Source organism: Euprymna scolopes, chromosome 45 (assembly GCF_053919585.1).
Source record: "Euprymna scolopes isolate OS-2025 chromosome 45, ASM5391958v1, whole genome shotgun sequence".
NCBI classification, from domain to species: domain Eukaryota; kingdom Metazoa; phylum Mollusca; class Cephalopoda; order Sepiida; family Sepiolidae; genus Euprymna; species Euprymna scolopes.
The window spans coordinates 43,398,942-43,419,193 of record NC_136526.1 but is presented as its reverse complement, the minus strand read 5'-3'; the positions used below and the strand labels follow the sequence as shown (position 1 = coordinate 43,419,193).

At 34.0% G+C, this 20,252-nt stretch overlaps 1 long non-coding RNA gene across 1 annotated transcript in view; it reads left to right on the top strand.

The window, feature by feature from the left end:
- Window positions 1–19,523, top strand: part of LOC145269085 (uncharacterized) — a 44,092-nt gene extending 24,569 nt beyond the window's left edge. Inside the window, exon 4 of the long non-coding RNA XR_013864946.1 lies at window positions 19,388–19,523. This is a non-coding gene — a long non-coding RNA (uncharacterized LOC145269085). The remainder of the gene's footprint in view (window positions 1–19,387) is intronic.
- The last annotated feature ends 729 nt before the right edge of the window (window positions 19,524–20,252 follow it).

Below are 20,252 nucleotides of genomic sequence, written 5' to 3'. Positions count from 1 at the left end.
CGGCCTTGTTTTCGAGTTTCACTAACACCTCCTCCCGTAGCCACCAAAATGAAATCATAAATGAGAGCAAAAAGAGCAGGAGATTTGAGTCTCCCACGAAAAAAAAAAAAAAAGAAAAGAAAAAGCGAGAAATAAGATTGATCCCTTCGTTCTAAATAATAATAATAATAATAATAATAATAATAATAATAATAATAATAATAATAATAATAAAACTTTTCTTATTCGAACGAGACAATGACAATCCCCCCCTGCCCCCTCTTCAAAATAAAATATATGTGAAACTGGAAACGAGGCCAACCGGGCCGAAAAAAAAAAAAGGAACAGAACGGCATAAATGAAACACAAAAAATTTTGTATTACTTAAATTCCATATATATTTCCAAGCGAAGTTCGCTGTTTGTTTGTAAATAAACAAGCAACTCGAGTACTGTAAAAGCGGTGGGCGAGTGTTTATTTAAATGGAAATTTTTTTAGGTCATTTGCGATCCCAAGGGCCGATGGATAGAACTGCCGACTATCAAGGCAATGGTTGTAGGTTCAATCCCTGGCTAGGGAAAGGTGCCAGTCTAGGCGCACTGATGAGTTACGCTACAACGAAACAGTATTGTATGTGGATGATGTGATACGTTTATCAAAATGTATAATAAATTATTTTATTGATTTTTAGCCGAGAGGAGATATATTTTCTGTATATTTTATTCACTGTATTTTTCGCGCCAAAAGGATTCAATTCACGTCTGCTCGGTCACATTTTGTAAACAAAACAGAAGAAAAAAGGGGAGGAGGAGGCCTGCGAACAGGAGGAGAAGGGACAGACAGATACTGCGAACGAAGAGTGAAAAAGGAAATTATTATTATTATTATTATTATTATTATTATAAAAAAGAAGTCGTATTCCCGTCTGTCAGAGTTTCGTGAACAGACTCACTACATCTAGATTCCTCCTTGTAATAAAAAGGCGAATTGAAGGTGAAGGAATTAATGTTTTTGGCCAATTTTTCGATATTTGTCGTCCGAGACGTCGAGCTTCAAAACGATACCGATCTCGTGAGGATCCGTCGCGTGTGTCTAAAATTTTTGGCAGACATACAAATACACACGCACACGCACAGATGCACACACATGTTGCCTTTTATATTATAGAGTAAAAAAACTTAGTTTTAAGAATTAAAAATTGATCTTTCATAGAATAAAGAGGAATTTAATAAAAATAATTTAAATATTACTTTTTTTCGGGCTACAAATTATGATATTAAAAATCAAAAATAAAGGAAATTTTGTCAGTTAACGGCCTTCATATCAAACCGGAAATTAATTGTTTTAGGTGTTGTCTGCTTAAACGTGACATTTCTTCTGGACATGCACATTTATATATGTGTTAAAACCAAAGGCCAAACTTTTACTGTTATATTTCACTTGAGTAATGATTGAACCAGAACTTTAAAAAGGTATAATGTATATTTGTATTAAGCTTTTTTTCCCCTATTTTTTAAAAATGTTTTGTAAGACTTTTTTATGATTTCGCTATTTTGTGACGTTCAAAACAAATTTTGTCTGTTTTATTCACTGCAAGATAAAAATGTTAATATGCGATTCTTTCTTTCCAATATACGACGAATTAATTTAATTTTACTAGTTTTTATTTGTATTTTTTTGTTATGGGTGTCGAAAATTAGTGTCATGTCTTCAAATTGGCCAAGATCAAAGTGTAGTATCTGTTCTTGAGATGCGGCACTTCCATTTCTCGTTCTCTTTCACTGGAGGAGAAATTTGTCGACCCTGGTGTCTAACTCTGTCCCGTGGGGAGGCATTGTAAATAGGTACAATAAAAGTGTTGATAGTGTGGAACATTCGTTAAGTCTCATTCAATCCCGAGCAACGTCGATTGTCCCTGCTAGTATATATATATATATATATATATATATATATATATATATATATATATATATATATATATATATAGTTGGGTTTAATGACTTTGTTTGATAAAAATTCAATATGGCGTAATGGAAAAATATAAAGGTATTTGCAGCTTCTCTTCCAATTTTCGGATTTTTACCATATCAAATCACATTTCAATTCCTTTTGACGGATTGCTAGTTGCTATTTCTTCTGATGAGTTAAGGGCATAATAGATTCACTGATTGATATAATAATTAAGTGATTGATTTTGCGCTACGAAACAGATACTGTCAAGAATGGTATAAGTCAACTGAATTAAAGGAATAAATTATAAGATGGTCAACAACATGAATTTTGGAATATAACTTTATGTCATTTATTCTCTATATTGCTCTCTAAGCACATTTAGCTTCTTATATAAGGATTGATATATAATAAGAAAATATATTTCTACAGAAATATATATATATATATATATATATATATATATATATATATATATATATATATATATGATATAAGGGCATAATAGATTCACTGATTGATATAATAATTAAGTGATTGATTTTGCGCTACAAAATAAATATTGTATAAGTATTGTATAAGTCAACAGAATTAAAGGAATAAATTATAAGATGGTCAACATCATGAACGTTGGAATATAGTCTTTTGTCATTTATTCACTATATTGCCCTGTAATTACATCGAGCTTCTTAAATAAGGATTGGTATATATTATAAGAAAATATATTTCTACAGAAATATATATATATCATGAAAAAAAATCGGTCCAATTCATACGTTGGTACATAGAGCCCTCATGATTTGTTCACCTCGTAAACTAGACTTCGAACTGGATAAGATCAGGGAAATTTTCATTAATAACGGTTATCCAGAAGACCTTATTAATGATTTTATTAACAAAAAGATTGCAGATTTAAAATCCCTAAAATATTTGAGCCTGTTTATTTAAAATTACCATGGATATGGGGATAATGGTGCAAAATTAACTAAATAGATTCTTAGAAATATCATTAATTGCTTTTCTTCTGGTTCCTTGCATTTTGGTATGTACTATTAGACATGCATTTCCTTCTTTTTGCAAGGATAGTTTGCCTTACATCTAAAATAGTAAGATTATTTATCAATTTAAATTCCAGTGCGATGCTGGTTATGCAGGGCGGACGTCTTTGCATTTGCAGACTTGTATAAACCAGCACGTTTCATCCAAGATTAGACAGGGTATGGTAGAATCTATGAGTCTCTCTTCCTTTGCAACTTTAGACTCTGCTATTGGTCAGCATTTGGTTGAGAATCCTTATTATACCAATCAGTATAAAAAAGAGTTATTTGAGGTACTTAATAGAGCGGATTCCAAAACTCATTTAAAGATTTTGGAGTGTTTCTATCACGATTCGAAAATCTTTGTTCTGACAGAAGGAATCGGTAAATTTCTTTGGAGAACTTTAGGGTGCAGCTGAGGCTTGGTGACACATGCCCAAGATGGCAGTCACAGAAACCCAGTCTCTTTCCTATCATTACAGACCTGAACTGAAGACTATTTGTGACAAACCCGAGACGGCATTTACAAGTTAGCCATCGTTTAACACCGAATTTTGCTAGATTGCAACCGTCCAACATGAAAAGAGCCAGAATTTGGGAGTGCACACGTGTAACTTGCTATTCGAATTTTCCACCTCAGATAAGTTCTCACGAAGCGCGTTTTTCACAAAGCTTCTTTTCTGTACAATTAACTTTTTCTTGAATCATCCATTTGTTCGCCCAGTAAAATTGATCTAAATATTGTACACACTCGTCGCGTTCCTTCTCGCCAACAAACTATCGCCATATTATGTTTCAGAGCTTTGTTACCGCATTCTCACGTGTGAGAATTGAATTTTTTCCCAAGGAAATATTTTGCGAAAAACAACATGAATTGATAACTAGTTTGTAGAAGTGAACAATAAATTTTTTGAATAAGTGTTTCGAGCAGTTTTTGAAAAATAAACAAATAAAATAATATCAGGTTGACAAGAAAGTTCTTGCGTTTTTTTTAGCTTTTTGAATATAAATAAACATATCTCGACTCAAACAGAAATTTATTGGTCAAAATAAGCACCTTCATAATCAACACGCTTTTGCTAATGCAAAGCAAGTGTATTTATGCCAGTAACGTAAAAATCTTGCGTTCTGGTGGCGATGAAGTCGCTGAAGGCATTTTTGATATCGCTTAGGTTTTTGAAGAATTTCTCATGCAGAAAGTTGTCGAGATGCTTGAAAAAAGTGGTAGTCGATAGGTGAGAGGGCTGGAGAGTATGAGGCAGTTTCGTAGCCTGATTGGTTCAACTTTTGCAGGGTCGGTTTAGCACGTGCGTTCGAGTATTGTTGTGGAGGAGAATTGGTGCTTTTCTGTTGATCAATGCTGGGTGTTGTTGTCGAAGTTTCTGATGCATTTCATCCATTTGTTGACAGACAGCACTTCCTCGCCGTAATGGTTTCTCCTGCATTAAAAAAAAACTGTAATGGATGATGAGACAGATCGCAGACGACAAAACAGTCAGTATGAACTTCTTTTGGTGCAACTCTGGTTTCGGGAATATCGTGAAACTTCGTTGGTGTCTAACCACTGAGCTGAGCGTCGCCGGTTGTCGTAAAGAACCCACTCATCGCAAATCACAACCTGGTCGATAAACGAGTCGTCTTGTTGCATAAAAGAAGGGAAGTTGACACGTCATAACGGTGTTTCTTTTGGTTGTCTTTCAATTCGTGAGGCATCCGGTTATCAATTTCTTTTTTGTTGTTGTTGTTGTTTTCTTTCCAATCTTTCAAGCAGTTGGAAATCGTTGTATACATTAGTTTAATTCAGAAGCAAGTTTTCGAACAGTTGTGCATGGATTGCCATCGACTAAGGCTCAATTCATCGTTGTCAACATCCGATGGACACACGCAATGCTCATCAGCATCAAGACTCTCGTCGCCGCCAAGAAATTTCTCAACCCATCATCGTGCTGTGCGCTCAGTAGTGATACCTGGACTAAACGTTTCATTGACATCGCGAGCTGTTTTAGCAGCTTTCCGGCCTAGCTTGAATTGAAATAAGAAACTTGTGCGAATCTTCTTTTTCTTTCCATTTTGTATTCAACGTTCTAAAAAGTAGACATAATTGTTTTAAAACGATTGTAATTAAAACGTTTACATAGAGTGACTAACACTCTTTAAAATAATATATAAAGTAAAGGTATTATAACGAAAACTTATTTGAAAATACAGCATTTGAAATCAAAATTAAAAATTCCGAAAGAACTTTCTTCTCAACCTATTAAGTTGAGACGAAATAATCTCGTTCTTGAAGAACTCTAAAGAGAGAAACATATTTAATTTTAAAAGGAAACAATTTGTCTCGCATAGTAAACACATCGTTCATCTTTCACCATTTCAAGTAAAAACTATATCGAACCACCCAGGCAGATATATGAAATAAGTACTTGTATTAAAGGAAAAAAAAAAAGGACGCATTACCACATTCTTCCTATTGAAAAAAATTGTTAAAAAGATTACATATATGAGTACATTATTTTATAATTGAACTAAGGTAAAAGGAAACGGTGTCAAGCCTTTTTGACAATATTTTTGGAGTGCCCCTTTAACATGATTCAATATTCATTTAATTATTTATTGTAAAATATTAATTTTGTTACTCTAGAAATCCTTCTAGACTTAAACAATTTCATTTTTATGTGTGTGTGTGTGTGTGTGTGTGTGTGTGTGTGTGTGTGTGTGTGTGTGTGTGTGTGTGTGTGTGTGCGCGTTCGTGTGTACCAATCTGAAGTGCGTTTTTTTTTTTTTTTTTAAATAAAGATGGACTTTCTCTACACTAAAATCCAACATTGTTTCTGGCTCTACCTTCGTGGGGAGAAAAATAAATAGTAATAAAAATAAAAAATAAAACGTAAATTTTTTCTGTATTTTAATGTCCACAAAGGAACCAAAAAGTAACATGAACCTTTTGTCCTCAGTTGAAAGAGGAAGAATTTCCTCTAAGGTAAATTATTTTTTGTCCCAGTCTAGTGTGCCCTTTTTTGCGAGCTGTTTTATACTCTACATTAAAACCGACCAATTAAAAAAACATCTTCAAGCATGGACTATACAAAGTAAAAGGGGTCAGTAATGCACTGGTTTCTGAAAATCATTTTAAGGGAAAAATAAACCATGACTTGAATGATCTAAAAGCCGTAGAAGAACTAACGGGGGTTCGTTTCCAGAGAGATTAAAAGAGCATTGAGGAAAATCTAACGGAAATTGGAAGAATAAATCAAAAAAATCTATGAGGTATGCCATAAGGCGAAATTAGACTTCGAGACGTTGCGAGCCTATCCTTGTTTTATCGTTATTTCCATGGCAGGTGCTCGTCTGAACTCCAATTTTCCCACTCTTTATCTGTGCCTAAATCAAAACGTAGATTCCATGAACAAAGCTTCTTTCTTAGAACTGCACGCCTGTGGAACTCTGTTCCGTTTGCCTGCTTCCCACCTGACTACAACCTGGATGTCTTCAAGTCCTACGTAAACAAATTCCTAATGAACCGCCACCTCAAGTAAACACTTCAATAAATCTCCACACTAACGTACTGTACTTGCAATAACCCTTATCCCTGAGTGGCTTCCGGGCCTTGATAAGTGGTGACCACCGTGTAAAAAAAAATAAATAAATAAAAAAACGAGGGCTTCCTGGACGATGAAACACAGGAGCGAACATATGAGTTGCATTCAAAAAGGTTCCAGACACTTTTTGGTACAGGCACTTAAAATTGTTTTAGACTTTTGAAAATTCGGTATCTTATTGCTATACATCTTATGAGATGACGAATTTTTATGATTTAAAGATAAAATGAACAGCTACATCAGGGATTGGAATACACTCTACTAAAGCCTAAACGTCACAGCTGGTGAATTACAAAAGTGCAATCTAGACATGAGGATACTTCAGAAGAACGATATGCAATATAATTGTTTTTAACTTGGAAAAAAAAATGACACAGAGATGTATGGAATGCTTCCAACTGCTTCCGGACCATCTTGCATGAATCGAGCATCAATTTTTCAGTGGCATAAGCTATTCAAGAAGGCAGAGAGTTTGTGAGGGATGATAAGAGGTGTGAGAGGAGTAAAGAAGTCAGAAGACAGGTGCTCCCTGTGACTTTTGGTTATTTCCTAAGCTCAAATTTCATGGATAAGGACCATCGTGTGTCTATAATAGAGACAATAAGTGCATAGTTTGGTGTCCGTGTGGGAGCAATGGCAATTAAAGGGTGGCTCCACACTCCCCAAGGCCCGCAAGGTGGGGCCTCACCATCGGATATAGTTTTAGGTCATATCCAGGACCGGAGGAGTAAGGAAATCAGAACTCCAGAGTTGATTGGCCAAATGAAGAATTTCATGAATAAGGACCATCGTGTGTCTATAATAGAGGCAATAAGTGCATAGTTTGGTGTTCGTGTGGGAACTGTATACACAATTATTTGCGAGGAACTGAAGATAAAAAAGATTTACACAACGTTTATCCCAGACTATTTGACCAAGATGGACATCAAAACAGTTCCTCACTCTCCCTAATCCAGACCTTGCTTCCTGTGAATTTTGGTCATTTCCTAAGCTCAAAGAAAACCTTAGAGGTTGTCGTTGTGAGACAATTGTGGAGATGAAAGAGGCTGTGATGAGGGTCATTGACATGCTCACACCAGAGAACTTCGACAGGGCCTTCCATCCAGAAGTTGTTGGAATGGTACAACAAATGTATTGCAGCCAGAGGAGAGTACTTCGAAGAAGACTAGAGTTTAATGTGCGTACTATCAATAAAAGTGCCCATACAAAAAAAAGTCTGGGAACTTATTGAAGGCAGTTCGTACTACAATGAAGTGAATAACCCACTAAATAGCATGAGGATTTTATTATATCCTTCAAACACTACAGTAACTAACGATGCCACTGGATCGCCAAACTTTAACAATAAGACATTCACAGCACTTCTCCAGCTAACTTGTGCTAAATTCAGTGGTAAAAAGCCGGACAAGTTTGAATTTAAAAACTTCCTGTCCCAGTTCTACAACTGCATCAGTTCTGTCTCCTCAGAGAAAATAAAGTTGTTCCTGATGAGGATCTACCTAACTAGTTATGCAGGTCAGCTAATTTCCCATCTTATGGTGGAGGATAGTAGCTCTGCAGTGGCAATAGGCTTGCTGATAGCTTAATTTCTGGACATACCCTACATCATCGACGAAATCTTCAGTTACTGGACACATCGTCCAAGTATGACCCAAATTTCACAAATATGAGGCAGTCTTTGTCTGAAAAGAGGGCTGACTTGTCAGAATTCAGATCATTGTATGATCTAGAATTTTTTAAAAAGCAAACACACAAGGATTCAAACTAGTGAGCAATATAATATTTTCGAAGTTATCAGGTTTTCTTCATAGGAAGTTGGTGCACAAAGGTAGCACAGATTATTCAACATTAACTGATATCTTTGGCAACTACAATAAAGCTATTAAAATATTAGTGAAAGCTGGTATTAAAAAAAAAATCAAAAAACTTATAGTCATTTCAATTCAAACAAAGATGCTACTAAGCCACCTTTTTAGGATATTAAAGAAAGGATTCTCGGAAAGAGTGGAAAAATACTTCCACATTGGAAAAATTTTACTACAACATACTGTAAACTATGTTCAAGAGAAGGTCACTCCATGAGTTGTTGTAAAGAATATCCTGAAGTCCGGATAAAGCAACAAATGGATACAAGGAATTTAACCTTTGTCTCACGTGTACTGGCTCAGATCATAAGAGCAAAGATTGCTTAGAAAACAAACAAGCTATCCTTTAAATATGCACAGTGCGAATCCAAAGGGCATGCAAACCCTCTTTGTGAAGAGGCAGGGAGAAGAGAAAAGAAAAGAAAAGCCATAACCATCCATAAACGAGTGTCTTGAATCCCCCCAAAAAGATTACCTGGATCTGTTTCCAGAGTTGTTCGACGAAAGCTCATTTGAGCGTAACATGTAAATCGTTGATATGGATTCATTATGTTGTACTTCAAACGAAAATGAATTTGCCAGCGATTATGATAAAAAAAATCAAGTTGAAAAATTTAGGAAGTCCATATACTTCCAAAAACGGTGCATATTATGTAGGTCTTTCCTGTCATGAGGACAAGATCAGGACTGACCATTCGAATTATCAAGTTGCACTTAACGTGCTTGATAAAACTGTAAAGAATTACAACGATGCCTTCCACCAACATGAAAAAAAAAAGATGAAATTATCGAAAGAATCAAAGTATTACCTGATAAATTCTAAGAATACATATGGATTCCTCACCAAAAAAAAAAATGGACGAACAGACCAACAATAAAAATGGACGAACATTCCACAACAAAAATAAGACCAGTATTCAACTGTTCTCTAAAACCACGGAGAGGATTTTCACTAAACGAAGCTGCATATCCAGGAGTCAATCTAATGAATAATTTGCTGGAACTTGTATTACTGTTTGAAGCTAAATATGTTTGGCTAACAGATATCAAGAATGCCTTTCTGATGATCGGGCTTATTCTGAAAAAGACGAAAACAGATTCTGTTTTTTTTTTTTTCTGAAGGAAGGACACAAGCTCCTTTGCTTCAGATATTCATCATACTCCTGTATGTTTTACGGTATCACACCAACCAATTTCAAAATGACACGTGCACTAGGTGTATCAGAATTTTTGTAGGAATTTTTGACACCCCTAACACGAAACTGCAAATAAAATATAAAAAAACTCGTAATTTCTCTTTTAAAGGTGGGTTGTTTATTTTCTTTATGGATTATACTTCCAAAATAAATTATTAAAGTTGTTTTAAAAAGTAATAAAAATATTTTTTAAAAAACAGTAATGAAATTAATTGAATGTTACGAGTTCAGTATTTTTCAATTTTTGAACTTTAAAAAATCTATCAAAATTTTTCTATTGATTCTATTTTTACGATATTTTCAGAGTCAATGTGAAATTTTATGCTCTTTACAATAAATCGAATATAATATTTTAGACAAACTTTTTTTTTTAATTCACGCCCCCCCCATTTTCAAATGTCTATTAAAAAGTAAATAATTAATTTATGTACCAAAGTTTTATATATCACAAATTGAAGATAAAAGATCAATAAATAATATATTCAAATTTAAAACAAAAAAGTAGTGTTTTTTAGAAATTTACCTGTAAAGTCTGAAGTTTAAAACCTTTTTTAAAAAAAAACCACGTGTTTTTTTTTTGTTTTTGTTTTTTTAATGAACCCTTAGTCCTTGCTCCTTTAATTGAAAAAAAAATTAGGGCTTGAATTACATTTTTCGAGGAGTTATAAGCTTCGAAAGATAGCGGGTGGAATTATTCAATAGTTTTCACGAAATTTCTGACACTGCTACACGTGCACACAAATGATAATGAATATTTTTTAAATGGACAATATAACTCGAACAGTGAACTACTCAAATCACAGATGGGGAGAGATAACAGATAACTTGCTGTGTTCCTTGTCGCAAACCAACGCGATATTCTGTTTCAGAGCGCTTATCCTCGATTTGTTACCGCATTCTCACGTGTGGGAATGGAACTTTTATACCACGCGAAAATTAAACCCAATACTATATTTACATTTTGTATAATTCTGGCCTTTATCCTCCTCTGATGAGAAGCATTTAACTTCGAAATGTCATGGCCTAAAGAAGTTTTTTTTTTTTCCTCTTTCTTTTTTATTTACTTTTCCTTATTGTTCTGGTGTTATACTAAAGTTATATGTAATATTATTCTTCATCTTTTACTTAATATATTTAATTGCTCCTCTTAACAGTGTTGAGTTTTTTTTTTTTCTATCTTCACAAGTTTTTGTTATAGATATACTCTTTGATAGCCTAATTGCGTCATATATATATATATATCATGGTAATATATCAGTGATGGGACGATTTCAGAAATTTCCCGATTCCGATACAATTACTGATTCCGTTCTAAATTCCCGATTCTGATACGAGTACCGATTCCGATTCTGATTCTTTTAAATTTTCTCAATATTCAATGAGAGATTTATTGCTTGAAGAAAAGATGTGTTTAATTACTGTAAAAACCCTGTGTAATGTCCGTATTTATTTTTGCAAAATGTAAAATGTAAACTGGAGTAGGTGGTGGTGGTGGGGGAGGGCATATATTCCGTGAGTAAATCTCTCTAAATATTTTTCTCAAATGTTTTCCTTGTAATGGATCGAAAGTTACGAGATACAAAGATTTATATTTCTTTTAAAACGAAGCTGGTTTGCAACGTTCGTTCTTAATGTAATTTGAATGTTTTCATAATTCAAAATAGTGGGCGGTTTGTATGCACAATTAGAGAGCGGTGTAAAAAGAAAATAGTTTACAAAATCCTTCTTGGGTTTGTATTACTGTACACATAGATTCGAAAAAGTTGTCAAAAAACAAATATATAACAAATAAATGTTATCAAAAGCAAGATAAGTTACTTTTCTACCAAACTGGATATATTTTTCGTGTTTTTATTCAATGTAACATGTTTATTCAGCTCGAAAAACATACAGTGTTTACCGATGTATTGGAAAATTCAAGATGGCGTCTGATTCTCTCTTTAACATGGTAAGTTTGGGAAAAGGTGTTATAAATAAAAACCAGATAAAATACTGTTAAAAACTCGCTCAATATATGTTACCGTGACATAGGTTGACATATATTCGGCGGGTTTTTAATAGTATTTTGTATAGTTTTTTATTTATAACACCTTTTCCCAAACTTACCGTGTTAAAGAGAGAATCAGACGCCATCTTGAATTTTCCAATACATCGGTAAACACTATATGTTTTTCGAGCTGAATAAATATGTTACATTGAATAAAAACACGAAAAATATATCCAGTTTGGTAGAAAAGTAACTTATCTTGCCTTTGATAACATTTATTTGTTATATATTTGTTTTTTGACAACTTTTTCGAATCTATGTGTACAGTAATACAAACCCTCCTTCTTCGTCCTATTAAAATAATTTCATAGAAAACCATTCTTAACATAATAATACAATAATAAAATAAAAGCATAAAGCAAATTTGTTGGAAATAGGAAACTAATAGAAATGAGCAAAAAAAAAAAAATACAGACCCGAATGTGTTTAAAATGATCCAAATTTATTAAAACAAAAAGTTAGCAATTGCCTTTATTTCCCAAAGCTAGGGGTAAAAAAACCCTTAAGAAACATTTAAAATAAATTTAAAAATAATACAAAAAAGACAACAATTCTTACTTGTAAGAAAGGTTGAGAGAAAAGAACAGAAACCAATTCTTTTGAGTTCTTGTTTAAATTCAGCCCTTCTTTTAACAAAATGTTCAGTCTTTCTACAAAATTTTTTTTTTCTTTTATGAAAGAAATCACAAAGTCTCTTTGACTTTAAATGGGAGGAATAGGTAAAATATTTTTCCTTTGTGAAGGCTCAAATACCTTTAAATTCAAAGGAAAGAAACGAAAACAATAAAGCCGCTTTGGTAGGCTTTACGTGTATAAATAAAATAATTCACGGGATAAATTCTAGTATTAATGGATTTTTTTTTTTTTTTGTGAAAGAAACTTCGGTTGAATAAACTTTCCTGGAGATCACATGTGCCGATAATCTGCTCGACTTGACAGCGAAATTAATTTCTGTTCTTTACAGAAAAGAAATCCTCAAAACACGGCCAGTTTCTTCTGTTAATACTTTAGAGACTAATTTACCAGTCGATAAAACCTTGTGCTTTTTAATAACTGGGACTAATTTTCCAGTAGATAAAACATTGGTGTTTTTTAATAACTGGAACAAAATTACAATAAAACTTTAATACGTCTTTCTAAAGGAGAAAGAAAAAAAAACCCGTGAGGAATTTAACGTCAAATCTCTTTGACGGAGCCCGAAATAAAACCTCCTCCTCGTCGGCAGATGATCTTCGAACTGATGAAAATAGGCAAAGGGCCTTTCTTCGTCCCTCTCCCTCTCCAGAGGGTAGGAGGTAACAGACTGCTGGAAGAGAATTATAACGATGATGATGATGATGATGATGGAAGTGACCTGCAAAGGCCGGTCAAACAGTGCGCTCCTTTCCCCAAATGCCAAGATGTTGAATGTGTGTGTATAAAGAATAAATAAAAATTATTTCTTTATTAAAATTTCAACACCTAAGTTTGGGCGGTAATGCGAAAAATAAAGCGATTACGCGTGGTTTTATGACATAGTCTGTTAGACTTAAGATTAGTGGTAAAAAATTTGGCTAACTATATTAAAAGTTAGAATGGCCCGGAAAAAGCGGGTCATTTTATGCTAAATTTATGAGTGCAACTCAACTCAGTCTAAATTCTACAATAATTATTTATTTTCTTTTTCAGTGTATTCACAAATAATCGCCTAAAAAAGTAGAATCTCGCTGAGAGCATGATTTTAAATGTACATATAATTTCTTTTTTATAATTTGATAAATTTCTGAACGTCTAACGGAATTTTGGGTTCGTCACCAAAATCCGTTTTTCATGGTAACAAAAATGGAAGAAAAAAAAAAGAAAACAAATAAAGCAAATTTGCTGGAAATGAGGAAACTTATGGAAATGAGCAAAAGAAATACAGATCCAAATGTGTTTAAAATGATCCAAGTTTATTAAAACAAAAAGTTATCAATTGCCTTTATTTCCCAAGGCTGGAGTTAAAAAAATACTTAAGGAAACATTTTAAAATAAATTGTAAAAAATAATACAAAAAAAGACAACTTCTTACTTGTAAGAAAGGCTGAAAGAAAATAACATATAAAAAACAGAAAACAGTCCTTTTTTTTAATTCAGTCCTTCTTTTAACGAAATGTTCAGTCTTTCAAACAAAAAGTTTCTTTGACCTTAAATGGGAGAAAGAATTAAAATAATGTTTCCTTTGAGAAGGCTCAGATACCTTTAAATTCAAAGGAAAGAAACAGAAAACCATAAAGCCGCTTTGGTAGGCTTTATGTATACAAATACGGGGTAAATTCTTGTATTATGGAAGATTCCTCTTCTGAAGGAAACTTCGGTTGAAGAATCTTTCAAGTTCCTAGAACAAAGAGGGGATTTTCTTTCTAGGGCTGATATTCTGCTCATCTCGTCGGCGAAATTAATTTTTTTCTTTACAGAAAAGAACTCCTCAAAACACGGCGGTTTCTTTCGTTAATCCTTTGAGAATAATAATTTAACAGTTGTAAGACTCTTGTTTGCCTTTTAATAACTGGTACTAATTTTCCAGTCGTAAGAAACTAGTTATCTTTTAATGGCTGCGAATAAAATTACGTTAAAGGTTTAGTACCTTCCAAATGGAGTTCTAAACAAACGTCTTTCTCCAAAGGAGGAGAGAAAAAAACTGTAAGAATTTAACGTCAAAAATCCTTTTGACGGAGCCGAAATTAGCCATATTTGTCATATTTGGGCCGGTGCATCTGCTACTAGTCTCTCACTCCTAGACAAAGTTCAAAAGAGAGTCGCCAACCTAATAGGTCCTGAACTATCATCCAAGCTTTAGCTTCTGTCCCATCGACGCAATGTAGCATCCCTCTGCCTGTTCTACAAGTATTTTAACGGTAAATTTTCCGACGAACAGCAAGCACTCGTACTCCCTCGACGTAAATACCCCCAACAAACCCGACAAGCAGTAAAATCCCACCCCTTTACAGTTGAGATCCCTAGATGTAAGAAAGCCTTCTACTAAAGTAGTTTCTTCCCCAGAACCGCTAGACTTTGGAACTCCCTGCCCGGTTCCTGCTTCCCCAACTGTACTGACATGCAGAAGTTCAAGTGTAACGTGAACCGACATCTTGCTGCCCAACTCCCCCACCTAGTACCCATGGAGCCTGTACCCCTAATAGTAGATCCCTACATCAAAGTGGCAATGTGCCTTGTTAGGGGTGAAAATAAAAATAAATAAAAAAGAATTAAAAAAAAGAAAAAAAAAGCCTTCTGTTCTTAGGCCGACTAGGCTCGAACTGAGGAAAATGGGCAAAAGCCCTTTCCTCCTCCTCCTCCTCCTCCTCCTCCAAAGGGTAGGAGAGAGTAGCGGACTGCTGGAAGAAAATCATAACGATGATGGTGATGATGTGACCTGCAAACGGCTGGTCAAGGAGTGCGTTCCTTTCCCCAAATGCCGAATGTTGAATGTGTGTAAATAACAAAATAAAAATTATTTCTTTATTAAAAATTTCAACACGTCCATACTTTTACTTATCTTATCCTCAGTTTTGATTAACTTCATTATGAGATTTTTATATGTGATTTTCACTTGTGGCAAATTTTTATTTTTTTAAATAAATAAATAAATGCGATAAAACATAGAATTATTTCAAAGATGACCTGTCCAGAAAACACTGGGAGACCAGGCCAGCGCCAGAAAAATTTTAAATAAAACTTAACAGGAGCGGTTTAACTCTGATGGGTAACGTATTTGCTTTTATCATCTCGGTGCTAAAATAAATGTGAGCATTTCAAACGGTTTCCTAAGGACATAAAAGTAGTGAACTTGTGATTATTTACTTTGTCATAATTTACCAATAAAATAATTACATTGGACCAAGCCATCCTGGTCCCGTGTCGCTTACTGTCATGTTATAAGTAAATAAATATTCTTCTGATAAATAAATGTGTTTCTTTCTTTATAATTTGTAGGAAAAAATAAAAGAATCGTTTTGGAATCGAAAATGAGGCTCAAATTTTCCTGATTCCGATACCCTCCAAAGTTCCGATTTTTCCGATTTCCGATTCATCGTCCTAATACTAATATATATATATATATATATATATATATATATATATATATATATATATATATATATATATATATATATATATGCGCTTCACTGTATTACAGGTTCTTTGGTGTGGTTAGTGAAGCAAGTGTTCTAAGCTAAAATTAAAACACAACCAATAGTAATTCTAAACCACTATGTCATCTGTACAAGCTATGTAAGAAAAAGAATCTTAATTCTTATATGTACATTATCGGCTCTCTAGAGTGCTCCATTCTTTTACAAAGAGTTATGCATCATCAAAATATTCTTATGTGCATCCCAAGTTTTTTTTTTACAAAGATTTAACGAAATATCATTTGATAAACCTCTAACAACAGAGACCAGACTATAGCTGTTGACCAAGCGACTATAGAATTGACCTCTCTTCTACTGACATGGGAATCTCCTCTTCTAAGACCTTCCCTCCCGGTTTAGAAGCACCCTGGCCCCAGTGGAAAACATTTGACTGTCTGAAAAGAGGAATGAAGCCATAAAATTTTTTTTTTTTTTTGGACCAGGGGGGGATGCTAAAAAAACGGGCCGAACCGTATGCGAATATGGAGAGAAGGACCATAAAATACAACCACTGAATTCTTTGCCCTCTACTGATTCAAAGACTAAAGAATGATCCCCTCCCTCTCTGCTACTGACATAATGAGTCTCCCCCCTCTGAGGCCCTTTCTCCTGGTTCAGAACCACCATGGCTTTAGTAGAAAACACTCAACCACCTGACAATAGGAATGGGGTGTCCAAAAGTAACTTATGTCTTGATGTGGTCGCCCCCCCCCCCGAAAAACTGACCCAACCATCTAAGAATGTGAAAAGGAGGACCATACAACGCAGAACCATCTTATCTGACCTCTACTGCCCAACCGCTGCAGTTTGAAAGATATTAAGGAATATGAGAGAAACGCAAAGAACTGTGGTGATAGTGAGTCACCTTGGAAAATGACTCCCTAACGTAATCTCTCTTTTGACTATTCTTTAAAACTACAAATCGCCCGAGAACGGGGATGTTGTTATGGTTGGATGGGGGCTGCAAAGCTGACACAACCACCTGCGAATGCGAAGATGAAAACCATACGATGCAGCACCATCTTATCTGACATTTACTATCCAACCAGTGCAGCTTAAAAGATTCTGCAGATTACAATAATAATGCAAAAGACGGCGTAAAAAACGTAGGACATCATTATATGACTACATGATTTAAAGACATGCAAAGAAAAAAAAAAGGCTAACTACCAACAACGTGTCAACGAAATCAGGATTTGGCATTTGTTTTACTATACACGTAGATTCGAAAAAAGTTGTCAAATAATAAATATTATCAAGTTAGCTGAGCAATAGCCATACATTATTGTGTGCTACTGACAGACAATTCTGGGAAGAGACTTTGCCTGTAATAGTTTCGTTTACGAATTGGTACAGAGAGAGAACGATATATATATATATATATATATATATATATATATATATATATGTGTGTGTGTGTGTGTGTGTGTGTGTGTGGTGTGTGTGTGTGTGTGTATATAACTACTTAATTTACTCACATAAATTAATATACGAAAGTATAGATTTATGCGTAAACTTTAAGTATTTACTTCAAAAGTGCTCAATACGTAGGTAGAGCTAGTTAGTAATTTATAAAATATATATGGCGATTAAGCTACACTGAATATTCCGCGTTTCATCCACTCTAGGACTCCTCAGGCTTATGCGCGAATTCTGTGGTTGTTTATCGTTTTTAAGCCTGAGGAGTCTTAGAGTGGATGAACCGCGGAATATTCAGTGTAGCTTAATTGCCATATATATTTTATAAATTACTATATATATATATATATATATATATATATATAATTGGAGATGATGTTGATTAAAAACAAATTTGATTCTATTGTTAGATTCTTAGAGGTTAAGTTTCAGCTGTTAGAAAAAAAAGAGAGACGTCACAACCTATAAGGTCAACTACTAACTGTAAAACGATTGAATTCAATGAGAACCTCTAACAGCATCTCAGTGAGATAATAGACCAAAGTTGTGAACCAGTCGGTTATGGAATGTCCAGCCCCTTTTGACATGGGAATCTTCCATTCTGAGGTCGACCCTCCCCACTCGATTTAGAATCGCCCGAGCTCCAGTGGAAAACAGGCAACCGCCTGGGAACAGGAATGGGGCGATCGAAAGTTGCTTATGACCAGATGAACCTACAAAACTAACTCAACAATCTACGAATGTAAAGAGGATGACCATACGATGCAACACTAGATTGCCTCCACTCTACTGCCCAACTGCTTCAGCTTGAAAGATCTTGTAGCATCTATTATAATAAAGTTGTATTCCTGTCTGTTTGTTTATTTAATTTGGTTAATACACACAAAACGCACACTGCTTCACAAATAAATTTTAATACTGAAAACGGACACTTATATATATTTTCATTCCGGCATGATTTCTATATATACTATTTATTTAAAATGGAATCAACAGTCAAGAGGTTATCTCATTTGCATATTACTTTAAAGAAAATCTGTTTTAACAATTAGCTCTAAATCTTTAATGAAAATTAGTGAAAGAATTGTTTTGAATATTCTATTTAGAAATATTATATAAGGTTGACTGATGTGATTCATTTTTAATTTGATTTACTTTTAATTTTATTTATTTTTAATTATTATTATAACCAACATTACGCGCGTTTAAAAATGGAGGTAAGTTTTCATTTAATCCATGAGTTATTTCCCTTTAAGCTATGAGATTTTATTTCCCCGTTTGAATTTCATAGATGAAGATGACTGTTTTATGCTTCTAAAAATACAAAATATGATCAACTATCTGGAAAATCGTAATGACTTCGGATATTTGGTGTACCTTAAATAGTATGGGGCTAAACCTTCCGCCAGGCAGTATGTTTTTTTTTTCCTGGCAACGTCGGGTATGTACAACTAGTTTGTTTTTTTAACATTGTAATAACCACTTATCAAGGCCCGGAAGCCACTCGGGGATAAGTGTTATTGCGTGTACAGTAATCATCGTAGTAATTTGATAAAGTGTCTTACTTAAGGGGGCGGTTTATGTTGGAATTTGTTTATGTTGGACTTGAAGACATCCAAGTTGTAGTCAGGTGGGAAACAGGCAAACGGAAGAGAGCTCCACAGGTGTGCACTTCTAAGAAAGAAGCTTTGTTGATGGAATCTACGTTTCGATTTACACTAGTATAACAATAATGCAATAGCCTCACAACAGGAAGAGACAACAAAACAACAGGTGTGGATCAATGCTCCCCCCCCTCCTACTGACATGGGAATATCTCCTTCTGAGGCCTTCCCTTCCAGTTCAGAAACATTCTGGTTCCAATGGGAAACAATCAACTGCTTGAGAACAAGAATGTGGCTCAAAGGTTGCTATGACCTACAAAACTGAGCCAAACATCTGCGAATGTGGAGAGGATCACCATACGATGCAATCAATGTATTGTCCGTTCTCTAGTGTCCAACCAGTGCAATTTGATAAAAATAATAATGGAAACCTGTATATGGCCATATGCTTCAAGGTTACGCAAAGAAGTTGTTAATTGTTTTGTTTTAGGAAAATATAATTTTTAGAAATTCATTAAAATAATTTTAATCTTGTTTCAGATGCTGTTATACGGCGTTCCAAAAATGGCCGAAGCACACCGAGCATGAATTTCACAAACGCATTAAAAATTTTTTTTTTTTTTTAACTTTTGATGTCCTAAAAATAAATACTTATTTCAATAAATATGTTTTACTATTTTCCTACTTTGATTTTTTTTTTCATTGAAATTTAAAATGTACTCATAATTCAAATTATTCTGTAAGCATAAAAACATTTGGTAAGTTTTAAACTCTTTTCCACATCAATCTATAATCTCTGAGTACGTGTGAGACTTTACCACCAACATGACACGAACGAAAAGAGAAAAAAATACTGTTTGGATTTTCTAACAAAGAATCTTTTTACAATTCGAAAATTTGAATTTAATTTTAATAAATAAATACCTTTATTAAAAGAAATATCTTGCGCTTATCTGGTCTTTTAACCGTAAAATTCAAATGGTTATGGATATATATATATATATATATATATATATATATATATATGTGTGTGTGTGTGTGTGTGTGTGCGTGTGTGTGTGTGTGTGTGTGTTATAATACATCTATCTCTATATATAATAATCTCCCCCTCTGCCTCTCTCATATATATACTTGCTTTAAGGTCAGATATCGTAATCACCTAGCATCGTTTAAAAATGAAACTGAGAAAGAAAATAACGAAAACAACAACAACGTGGATAAAAATGAAAACAACAATAGAAAGGATCATAACATTAGTGACAACAACAGCTACTATAACGAAAATAGAAACCGAACCAATAGCAATAACGAAAACAACCGGGAAAAAACAAGAAAAATTCAACCACTTTAGCAGTATGGATTAAGGAATTAAAGAAAAATAAAACTGAATATAAATTAAGATGGT